This window comes from Pseudophryne corroboree, chromosome 8 (genome assembly GCF_028390025.1).
Source record: "Pseudophryne corroboree isolate aPseCor3 chromosome 8, aPseCor3.hap2, whole genome shotgun sequence".
NCBI lineage: Eukaryota > Metazoa > Chordata > Amphibia > Anura > Myobatrachidae > Pseudophryne > Pseudophryne corroboree.
In genome coordinates, this window is record NC_086451.1 from 346,558,365 (window position 1) to 346,571,324 (window position 12,960).

Sequence of the window (12,960 nt, forward strand, 5' to 3'; positions counted from 1 at the left end):
CATTTGGGTCTAGAGATAGAGACACACACAGAGCATCCTCCTGAGTCCTGTCCCAGTGTGTAAGTAGTACAGAGGCTGCTGCTATCCTTGCATGTGACAAGATAAAGTATTTTATTTTTCTATGTGTATTTTGAGGTTAAGTTGTCTTTGTTCCACTACAAGAACATTTTATATAATAGTTGTCTTTCAATTAGGTGGAGCTATAAACAGTACCCAGCCATTATTAAACTAGTAGTTTAAAACTAATATACACCATTGGTTTACATTTAATATACACAATCTATACCTCCCACCATGACCCATTCCATGAGGGACACAATGCTCTCTACCTGGACTTCCTTCTTAATTTATGATTGCAATCACCTGTGGTGAAACACCTCATAACTCATATATTAAGTGGTAAGTCCAGGTAGAGAGCATGTTGTCCCTCCTGGATTAGGACATGTTAGGAGGTATGCACAATCTAATATAACCCCCATCTTCCATCGGGGCCCCCCTGTCTAAGTGCCCCAGGCACCCCCAAGGCTTAATCCGGCCCTGGCTACATATACACTGATATGAGACAGGACATGGCGTTGCTGTATATACACTGACGTGATTTGGAATCACGGAATGATTGGGGACAATGCTGCAATGTATGGGTATAATGAGCACAGCATCCCCCCCCCCCCCCCACCACCACCCCTTGCTGTGCTGCCAATGTCTGTCTGAGTCTCCAGCTGCATTACTCCAGGCTTCTTCTTTGTGCTGGTGAGGGAAAAAGGGAAGGAGTAGGGGCCCAAAGTTTTCTCTTTCGAAAGCCTGTCTGGGACAGGGAAGGAAAGGAAGGGAGCTGCCAGCCTGGGAGTCTTGGGGAGAGGATATAGGGTAGTTGAGGGCTGCCAGTGTGGAAATCCCAGGAGGGGGACAGAGGCATGTAGATCAAGTGGATAGAGATAAAGTACCAGCCAACCAGCTCCTGTCATTTTTCAAACAGAGCCTGTGACATGGCAGTTAGTAGCTTATTGGCTGGGACTTTATCTCCCTCCACTTTATTTCCGCCCAAGGCTTAGTAAATAGACCCCTTAAAGATAATTAATGGAAAATGAGGAGGATGAGACTGTGCAGTAGCAGGAGGGTAAGGGTGCTGAAGCATGGAAATGTGGATGCACAGTAGATATGTAGTAGGATAGCTAGGGTCACCGAGAAGGGTCACGGGCCTGGGTACTGAGGGGTGTGTTGCCAAATCCAGGAGGTTCATGATCACGTCCCCTCATGAAAGATTGAAAAGTCTTCATGGTGCCAAAGTCGGCACAGGAGCCACAGGCGGCCACACGGGGACAATGTCCTCCTCAAAGAGGACAATGTCTAGTGCCATCCTTGCCAAACCGTAGTTACGGCCCTGGTTAGCAGACCTGAGTTTTGCAAGAATGTTGATCTAGTGTTAAAGGAAGAGTGCTTAAGTAAATACGCCCTCATTGAAAATAATCCATAACATAACCTATGTTCTGTGGGAAAAAAAAATCCAGATTTCGTTTCATGAAACTTCTTAAGAGAAAGAAAAACACAGCAGAAGAAAAAGGTTTGGTTTATCTTCAAAAAATATTTTCCTTGAACTTCTGCTCAATGAAGAGTGAAATGCAGCAATAAATAAACTCGGCTTAAAGAAAATCACTTCATGGAAAAAATACCATATGGATATTGAAGTGAAGGGCCTTGACTGCGCTTCTGTGCCTTGTCATTCTCAAACTAAAATCTAAACACTTGCTTACGTAGAGAGTATTTTTTAGAGGTTTCAACAGAAGAAAAAGGAAAATAGTTATTTTAAATTCAATCCTAAACCTTGACATAAATTTAATTGGACAATGGCCCTCATTCCGAGTTGATCGGTCGCAAGGCGAATTTAGCAGAGTTACACACGCTAAGCCGCCGCCTACTGGGAGTGTATCTTAGCATCTTAAAATTGCGACCGATGTATTCGCAATATTGCGCTCACAAACTACTTAGCAGTTTTAGAGTAGCTCCAGACTTACTCTGCCTGTGCGATCAGTTCAGTGCTTGTCGTTCCTGGTTTGACGTCACAAATACACCCAGCGTTCGCCCAACCACTCCCCCGTTTCTCCGGCCACTCCAGCGTTTTTTCCGGAAACGGTAGCGTTTTCAGCCACACTCCCATAAAACGGCCTGTTTCCGCCCAGTAACACCCATTTCCTGTCAATCACATTACGATCGCCGGAGCGATGAAAAAGCCGTGAGTAAAAATACTATCTTCATAGCAAAGATACTTGGCGCAGTCGCAGTGCGAATATTGCGCATGCGCACTAAGCGGAATTTCACTGCGATGCGATGAAAAATACCGAGCGAACGACTCGGAATGAGGGCCAATGTGTATACATTTTTAAATGTTATAGTGTTCTTCTTAACTTACACTGACAATGAAAATGAAAAAAAAAAACTCTACCTGCACATTTTCAAATGCTATACTATAGTAGACTCAAATTATTTGTAAATGTGAAAATGATAAATATATATATATATATAAAGTAAAAAAACAGTTTCCCAAGTGCGCTAAATAAGACTGTATCTACAATTATTCTTCCAGTGTTGTTTCCATAAGTCAGAATTGAATACTGGAGAAGATTTGTACTGTATCTGGGAACCTGTAACGGACACCCCTCACCAAGATGGTCACCCAAACAAGAGGCCCAAGGCCAATTAGTAAAAACATTTTTAATAACACATGTTAGAACAAAATACAGTTTTCACATAAAATTCCTCATATAGTGTTTACAAAGATGTTTTTAAAATGATGACAATAAAGGATAACCAGTATGTTCGTTGTGTGGTCTTTAACGCTAGATACTCCCTCACCTTTTTCTTTTTTTCAATAATGATTTTTTTATTAATTTCCAAATATAGAAAAGAAAAACCAGATAGAGAAATGTACACGAACATAGGCCATATAATGAGTACAACTTTGAGCCAATACTGTAGGTCCAATCATATATAACAACGCTGAGTCTAGAAGCTCAGTACACTAACCGTGTACACATATTCTCTTAACTATCAATCATATATATAACCTTAAGAGTAGCAGAGTAGAAAGTGCAGTAGAGAGGGGAAGATATAACAAGACAGCGACACATGAGGGTAAAAAAAATAAATAAAGACAAAGGGAGGAGAATATGCGTGTCAGGGGAGCACCTCACCCAAATATTGTAACATAGAGATAAATAGCTAGTTAGTTAGAGGGGGCATCTGCACTAATGGGTAGTATCAGGTTGTGGAGAATGCAGAATTGCCGTGTCAATGGGATCACTAAAAATTACGGAGTGACCCTGTCTCTCCCGGAATTCACTCCATTTAAACCATCTCATGTAAATAGAAGAAGGGGATGAAGAATACACACATCCCGCTGTTTCAAACAGAAAATGCTTATGGGTATTATTAATAACCGTCTGAATGTGAGGTATGGACTGTGATTTCCACAGTTGGCCTATCGCTGCTTTAGCTGATATTAAGACATGTCCTACGATATACCTGTCGCAGCTGAGAAGAGTGTGAGAAGGGTAGTGAAATAGGGCAAACAGCGGATCCAGTGGCACTGTTGTTCCCACTATTTCGACCAAAAGAGAGAATACTTCCGTCCACAGAGGCCCCAAGACTGGGCAGTTCCAAAAAATATGTAGAATGGAGCCCTCGCCACCACATTTTCTCCAGCATAGCTGGGAAGTCGAGGGCCAGATCTGGTGAAGCCGCTGCGGAGTGAAGTACGCCCTATTGCATAATTTATAGAACATTTCTGAGTGCTGGAGACATTTAGAGATTTTAAAGCACTGTGATGAAATTGTATCCCACTCTTCTTCTCGAAGTACAATAGAGAGATCTCTCTCCCACTTCAACTGCGCAGGTAATTTGCCTTTTTTATTCAAAAGAACAATATACTGGTACCACCTGGATATCCCACCCCTATGGCCCGGGGATGACAATCTAGAGAGCATACTAGCAGGAAAAGGGAGGGGATTTCTGGACCCGTTAACATGCGATTGGAGCCAATGGCGTAGCTGTAAATACTTGAAAAAGTCATGCTTTGAAATCCCAAACTGAGACTGAAGCTGAGAGAACGGGATCAAGCTATTATTCAAAAAAAGATCTTTCAGTCTCACAACTCCAGCGTCAATCCAGGCGTCTAATATAAGATCAGGGATAATACAAGCAACCGTTCTGATAGAGAGGTCCGCTGCGGGTAATATTATATTTGGGTCAGACTCAACCACTGAGTGCCATAGCTTCAGAGTACTTCTAATCGCGTCCCCAGGACCTACCCATTTCGGGACACTATGTATAGGTAATAGAAATAGATCTGTAATATTAATCTGTCCTAAGAAGACTTTTTCAATAACTACCCATGGTTTGGGGGAATGAGCGACAAACCAATCTCGGGCCTGGCTGAGAAGGCAAGCGGAGTGGTATGCATCTAAGTTGGGGTAGGCAACCCCACCAAAGCCCTTGGACAATGACAGAACCTGCCTAGAGATCCGCGGTTTCGCTCCCTTCCAGATAAAGTTTGATAAAGTTTTATTAGCCTTAACACTAAGAGCTTTAGGGAAATGGCGGGGGTTGGCCCGAAACAGATAGAGGAGTTTCGGTAGCAGTACCATCTTTGTTGCAGAGACACGCCCCAGCCAGGAGATTTCATGTAAAGACCACTCTTTAATCAATTTGTCGAAGGCGCTAAATAAAGGTGTGTAGTTACAATCATAAAGGTCTTTATCGAGCGATAGATGTATACCTAAATATTTAATGGATCTCGTATGCCAAGCATATCTGTATCTATCCTTAAGTAAGGCCAGGATATGTGGCGGGATATGAAGCGGTAGAGCTTCCGTTTTGGAAGTATTCAATTTATAGAATGACAGTCTGGAGTACTTATCTAATATGGCATGGAGGCCGATTTGGGAGGATTCGGGGTTTGTCAAACATAATAGAATATCATCTGCAAAGAGGTTGATTTTATGACTCAGTCCCCCTATCTCGGGTCCCGAGACTTCCGTGTCAGACCTAATGGTCTCAGCCAGGGGTTCAATAGCCAGAGCGAAGATCAGGGGACACAAAGGGCACCCCTGTCTTGTGCCGTTTAGAATTTCGAAACCCCTGGACAGACACCCATTAGCATACACCTTGGCAGAGGGGGCAGAATATAATGCAAAGATGGAATCTAGAAACCTACCCTGGAATCCAAACTTACCCAGAACTGATCTTAGATATCCCCAGTGTAACCTATCAAACGCCTTCTCTGCGTCTAACGATAGGACGAGTAGGGGCGCTCTATTAGCATTACAATACTCAATGACGTTATAAACTCTCTGAGTGTTGTCCGGGGCCTGCCTGCCCGGGACGAAGCCAACCTGGTCAGCAGCTATAAGGGATGGCAATAAGGGGCAAAGACGGTTAGCGATTATCTTAGCAAAAAACTTTACGTCTGTATTCAACAAAGCTATTGGTCGGTAATTTTGAACGGATGTGGGAGATTTACCCGGCTTAGGGATTGTTATGCACACCAGTGCCTGCAGGAATGTACTGGTGTCAGAACTGTTATGCACTCCAGTGCCTGCAGGAATGTACTGGTGTTTGAACTGTTATGCACACCAGTGCCTGCAGGAATGTACTGGTGTCTGAACGGATAGGTATGCAAAACAAATGAACTCACAGACAGACTGGGGAATATGACATTACGTACACAGAAGGTGATAGGGTAACAAAATACACACAAAGTGAACAGAGAAGCCCAGAGGCTAAGGAACTGGGTGTCTCCCTAGTATTAGTAATGCTCAGATGGGAAAAGCAAGATGTTGTGTTTTAATACGTAGAGAACCCGAAATGCTGTTGCTAAGGGCAACAGCAAAACCCTAAAGGGTTACCAACGGGTGTGGCAGTAAACTCCTTGGTCAGAGATGGAATGATAGACACAAGGAGAGTCTCCACAATCCTAATTCTCACTTGCAGTGCACAGGTTCAGCTTACTGCCACTAAACTGACACCTGACACCTTGCACAGTGAGACAGGATTTAGGCAGGCAAGTCTTAGAATACAGCCGCAAACTTGCTAAGTTCACAGAGTAGAAAAAGAACCCCAGCAAGCTAAACGACTGACTCCAGTCTTACTGCTAGGTCTGGATTGGCAGAGTGTAGTACCAAATCCCCAGGCCTATTTGCAGTAAGCAACAACAAATACAAAGCTACACAGTACTGGCTAACTTTCAGGAACTGACTAACCAACAAAGATTCAGCAGCATCTGCTTAACCTGAGAAGAGGCCTTATAAAGCAGGTGCTGTCCACGCCCCACTCAGACCTCACAGACTGTGAGCACAAAAACCAGCACCGGATCCCCTGCCGTGCACAGAGCCTGTAACCACTGCACAGCAAAAGACCCGAACCGGAGTATCAGCTGCGCTCAGGTTACTCCGCTAGCACTTGTCTCCCGGTTGCCATGACGACGTGGCAGCACAGGGCAGGAGACCCTAACAGTACCCCCCCTCTGACGAGGGGTCAAAGAACCCCTACCACCGGGTTTATCGGGGAACTGCGAGAAGAAAGAGCGTATCAGTCTGGGGGCATGAAGATCACAACTGCGCACCCACGACCGCTCCTCCGGGCAATACCCCTTCCAGTGCACCAAAAATGACAGCCGACCCCGAACCATCTTGGAGTCAAGAATCCTTTCAACAACAAACTCCCTCTGGCCACGTATCAGAAGAGGGGAAGGTCTTCCACTGGAAGAAGGATTACTAATCGCCCGTTTTAAAAGGGAACAATGAAATGTTTTATTGATACCCAAAAAACGGGGCAGATTTAACTGAAATGCCACCGGATTGATAACCCTGGTGATCTTATAAGGGCCGATGAACCGGGGGCCTAACTTATGAGATGGCTGTCTCAACTTCAAATTCTTGGTAGACAACCAGACGAAGTCTCCTAATTTGAAGCTGCAGGGTCTTTTCCGCTTATCAAAAACCCTTTTGGTCACTAATGACACAGACACAAGGGCTTTCTTCACTTTCCGCCAAATACCTCTAAGGATCGAAACCACAGAGGAACCACCAGGCGTGGAGTCCAGGGGGTCAAAAGAATTGGCCTTAGGATGATGCCCATACACACAAAGGAAGGGAGAGATCCCTGTAGCAGAGTGAGCCGCGTTGTTATAGGCAAACTCCGCCATGGACAGATGAGCAACCCAGTCAGTCTGACACTTGGAGACATAACACCTGAGGAACTGCTCCAAGGACTGGTTCACCCTTTCAGTCTGCCCATTAGACTGCGGATGGTAGCCTGACGACAAGCTGACAGAAATCTGGAGATCGGAACAAAATGCCCTCCAGAATTTGGCCACAAACTGTGATCCGCGGTCAGAGACCACATCAAGTGGCAACCCGTGGAGACGCACAACATGCAGCATAAATAATTCAGACAGGCGTCTGGCCGATGGCAGCCCAACCAGTGGAACGAAGTGCGCCATCTTCGAAAACCTGTCAACGACAACCCAGATGGCTGTCATCCCCGAGGATTTGGGCAAGTCCACCACAAAATCCATTGAAATGTGGGTCCATGGCTTAGATGGGATAGAGAGTGGATGTAATGGGCCAACAGGAACCCCTCTAGGAGTCTTATTTCGGGCACAGATGTCACATGCCCGAACCCACTGATCCACATCCTTAGCCACCGAGGGCCACCACACCGCCCTAGATAGCAACTCCCGAGTTCTGGCAATACCCGGGTGACCTGCCGACTTCTTGGCATGGAATTCCAGGAACACTCGCTGTCTTAACCTAGGAGGCACAAACAAAAGACCTACCGGAAGGTCTGGAGGAGCCTGCTCCTGTGCTCTAAGGACTAATGATAAGAGGTCCTGGGTAATGCCCACTTTAATACATGATGGGGACACAATGGGCAACGGCTCCTCGGTGGTCTCCTGGATTGGAGCAAAACTCAGCGAGAGCGCATCAGCCTTGATGTTTTTTGACCCAGGGCGATATGTTATCAAAAAATTAAAGCGAGCAAAAAACAAAGCCCATCGTGCCTGCCTGGCATTGAGACGCTTCGCTGACTCTAAATATGCCAGATTCTTGTGGTCGGTGAGAATTGAGACCACAAAGTTAGCCCCCTCAAGCCAGTGTCTCCACTCCTCGAGTGCATCCTTAATAGCCAACAATTCCCGGTTACCCACGTCATAATTCATCTCGGCAGGCGAAAATTTACGGGAAAAAAAAGCAAAGGGATGAAGGCAATTATCAGACACTCCCATCTGAGAAAGCACTGCCCCAATACCCATCTCAGAGGCATCCACCTCCACCACAAAAGGACGCTCTGGATCTGGGTGTCGCAGCACCTTGGCCGATACAAATGCCCTTTTGAGACGGGCAAAAGCCGCTTTAGCCTCACAAGACCAGTGAGCAACATCCGCCCCTTTCTTAGTGAGTGCCACCAAGGGCGCCACTATAGACGAAAATCCAGCGATAAATCGTCTATAAAAATTCGCAAAGCCCAGGAAACGCTGAAGCGCCTTCAAACTAGTGGGTTGCACCCAATCCAGGACTGCCTGTACCTTGGAACCCTCCATTTGGAAACCTTCTGGGGAGATAATATATCCTAGAAATGCGATTTGCTGAACTTCAAATTCGCACTTCTCCAGCTTCGCCCCAAGCCGGTGGTCTCTGAGTTTCTGGAGGACTAAGCGTACATGCTTCCGATGTTCCTCCAGGGAATGGGAGAAGATTAGGATGTCATCTAAGTATACAACTAAGAATCTATCCAAATATTCCCTGAGCACATCATTCATGAAATCCTGGAAGACTGCCGGGGCATTACAGAGCCCAAAAGGCATCACCAAATATTCATAATGCCCTGAGTGGGTATTAAAGGCAGTCTTCCATTCATCCCCCTCTCTTATTCGGATTAGATTGTACGCACCGCGTAAGTCAATCTTAGAAAAAATGGTGGCAGTACGAAGCTGGTCAAACAAGACCGAAATGAGAGGCAGTGGGTATGAGTTTTTAATCGTGATACGGTTCAATTCCCTGAAGTCGATGCAGGGTCGCAACGAACCGTCCTTTTTACCCACGAAGAAGAACCCCGACCCAACTGGAGACTGTGAAGGTCTGATAAATCCCTTAGCCAAGTTCTCCTGAATGTACTCTGCCATAGCCTGAGTCTCAGGACGTGACAGGGAGTACAACCTGCTCTTGGGAAGCTTAGCATTTGGCAACAAATCAATGGCACAGTCATAGGGGCGATGGGGAGGTAGTACCTCTGCAACTTTTTTGGAGAACACGTCCGCAAAATCTGCATAACACCCTGGCAATCCTGGCAAACTTAGCTGCGAGAGCCTGACTGGAAGGCTCAAGCAACTCCTGAAACAATCAGTACCCCAACTAAGAATCTCCCCAGAGACTAGAGATGAGCGCCTGAAATTTTTCGTGTTTTGTGTTTTGGTTTTGGGTTCGGTTCCGCGGCCGTGTTTTGGGTTCGAACGCGTTTTGGCAAAACCTCACCGAATTTTTTTTGTCGGATTCGGGTGTGTTTTGGATTCGGGTGTTTTTTTCAAAAAACACTAAAAAACAGCTTAAATCATAGAATTTGGGGGTCATTTTGATCCCAAAGTATTATTAGCCTCAAAAACCATAATTTACACTCATTTTCAGTCTATTCTGAATACCTCACACCTCACAATATTATTTTTAGTCCTAAAATTTGCACCGAGGTCGCTGTGTGAGTAAGATAAGCGACCCTAGTGGCCGACACAAACACCGGGCCCATCTAGGAGTGGCACTGCAGTGTCACGCAGGATGTCCCTTCCAAAAAACCCTCCCCAAACAGCACATGACGCAAAGAAAAAAAGAGGCGCAATGAGGTAGCTGTGTGAGTAAGATTAGCTACCCTAGTGGCCAACACAAACACCGGGCCCATCTAGGAGTGGCACTGCAGTGTCACGCAGGATGGCCCTTCCAAAAAACCCTCCCCAAACAGCACATGACGCAAAGAAAAAAAGAGGCGCAATGAGGTAGCTGTGTGAGTAAGATTAGCGACCCTAGTGGCCGACACAAACACCGGGCCCATCTAGGAGTGGCACTGCAGTGTCACGCAGGATGTCCCTTCCAAAAAACCCTCCCCAAACAGCACATGACGCAAAGAAAAAAAGAGGCGCAATGAGGTAGCTGTGTGAGTAAGATTAGCGACCCTAGTGGCCGACACAAACACCGGGCCCATCTAGGAGTGGCACTGCAGTGTCACGCAGGATGTCCCTTCCAAAAAACCCTCCCCAAACAGCACATGACGCAAAGAAAAAAAGAGGCGCAATGAGGTAGCTGACTGTGTGAGTAAGATTAGCGACCCTAGTGGCCGACACAAACACCGGGCCCATTTAGGAGTGGCACTGCAGTGTCACGCAGGATGTCCCTTCCAAAAAACCCTCCCCAATCAGCACATGATGCAAAGAAAAAGAAAAGAAAAAAGAGGTGCAAGATGGAATTGTCCTTGGGCCCTCCCACCCACCCTTATGTTGTATAAACAAAACAGGACATGCACACTTTAACCAACCCATCATTTCAGTGACAGGGTCTGCCACACGACTGTGACTGATATGACGGGTTGGTTTGGACCCCCCCCAAAAAAGAAGCAATTAATCTCTCCTTGCACAAACTGGCTCTACAGAGGCAAGATGTCCACCTCATCATCACCCTCCGATATATCACCGTGTACATCCCCCTCCTCACAGATTATCAATTCGTCCCCACTGGAATCCACCATCTCAGCTCCCTGTGTACTTTGTGGAGGCAATTGCTGCTGGTCAATGTCTCCGCGGAGGAATTGATTATAATTCATTTTAATGAACATCATCTTCTCCACATTTTCTGGATGTAACCTCGTACGCCGATTGCTGACAAGGTGAGCGGCGGCACTAAACACTCTTTCGGAGTACACACTTGTGGGAGGGCAATTTAGGTAGAATAAAGCCAGTTTGTGCAAGGGCCTCCAAATTGCCTCTTTTTCCTGCCAGTATAAGTACGGACTGTGTGACGTGCCTACTTGGATGCGGTCACTCATATAATCCTCCACCATTCTATCAATGTTGAGAGAATCATATGCAGTGACAGTAGACGACATGTCCGTAATCGTTGTCAGGTCCTTCAGTCCGGACCAGATGTCAGCATCAGCAGTCGCTCCAGACTGCCCTGCATCACCGCCAGCGGGTGGGCTCGGAATTCTGAGCCTTTTCCTCGCACCCCCAGTTGCGGGAGAATGTGAAGGAGGAGATGTTGACAGGTCGCGTTCCGCTTGACTTGACAATTTTGTCACCAGCAGGTCTTTCAACCCCAGCAGACTTGTGTCTGCCGGAAAGAGAGATCCAAGGTAGGCTTTAAATCTAGGATCGAGCACGGTGGCCAAAATGTAGTGCTCTGATTTCAACAGATTGACCACCCGTGAATCCTTGTTAAGCGAATTAAGGGCTCCATCCACAAGTCCCACATGCCTAGCGGAATCGCTCCGTGTTAGCTCCTCCTTCAATGTCTCCAGCTTCTTCTGCAAAAGCCTGATGAGGGGAATGACCTGACTCAGGCTGGCAGTGTCTGAACTGACTTCACGTGTGGCAAGTTCAAAGGGCATCAGAACCTTGCACAACGTTGAAATCATTCTCCACTGCGCCTGAGACAGGTGCATTCCACCTACTATATCGTGCTCAATTGTATAGGCTTGAATGGCCTTTTGCTGCTCCTCCAACCTCTGAAGCATATAGAGGGTTGAATTCCACCTCGTTACCACTTCTTGCTTCAGATGATGGCAGGGCAGGTTCAGTAGTTTTTGGTGGTGCTCCAGTCTTCTGTACGTGGTGCCTGTACGCCGAAAGTGTCCCGCAATTCTTCTGGCCACCGACAGCATCTCTTGCACGCCCCTGTCGTTTTTTAAAAAATTCTGCACCACCAAATTCAAGGTATGTGCAAAACATGGGACGTGCTGGAATTTGCCCATATTTAATGCACACACAATATTGCTGGCGTTGTCCGATGCCACAAATCCACAGGAGAGTCCAATTGGGGTAAGCCATTCCGCGATGATCTTCCTCAGTTGCCGTAAGAGGTTTTCAGCTGTGTGCGTATTCTGGAAAGCGGTGATACAAAGCGTAGCCTGCCTAGGAAAGAGTTGGCGTTTGCGAGATGCTGCTACTGGTGCCGCCGCTGCTGTTCTTGCGGCGGGAGTCCATACATCTACCCAGTGGGCTGTCACAGTCATATAGTCCTGACCCTGCCCTGCTCCACTTGTCCACATGTCCGTGGTTAAGTGGACATTGGGTACAACTGCATTTTTTAGGACACTGGTGAGTCTTTTTCTGACGTCCGTGTACATTCTCGGTATCGCCTGCCTAGAGAAGTGGAACCTAGATGGTATTTGGTAACGGGGGCACACTGCCTCAATAAATTGTCTAGTTCCCTGTGAACTAACGGCGGATACCGGACGCACGTCTAACACCAACATAGTTGTCAAGGCCTCAGTTATCCGCTTTGCAGCAGGATGACTGCTGTGATATTTCATCTTCCTCGCAAAGGACTGTTGAACAGTCAATTGCTTACTGGAAGTAGTACAAGTGGGCTTACGACTTCCCCTCTGGGATGACCATCGACTCCCAGCAGCAACAACAGCAGCGCCAGCAGCAGTAGGCGTTACACGCAAGGATGCATCGGAGGAATCCCAGGCAGGAGAGGACTCGTCATAATTGCCAGTGACATTGCCTGCAGGACTATTGGCATTCCTGGGGAAGGAGGAAATTGACACTGAGGGAGTTGGTGGGGTGGTTTGCGTGAGCTTGGTTACAAGAGGAAGGGATTTACTGGTCAGTGGACTGCTTCCGCTGTCACCCAAAGTTTTTGAACTTGTCACTGACTTATTATGAATGCGCTGCAGGTGACGTATAAGGGAGGATGTTCCGAG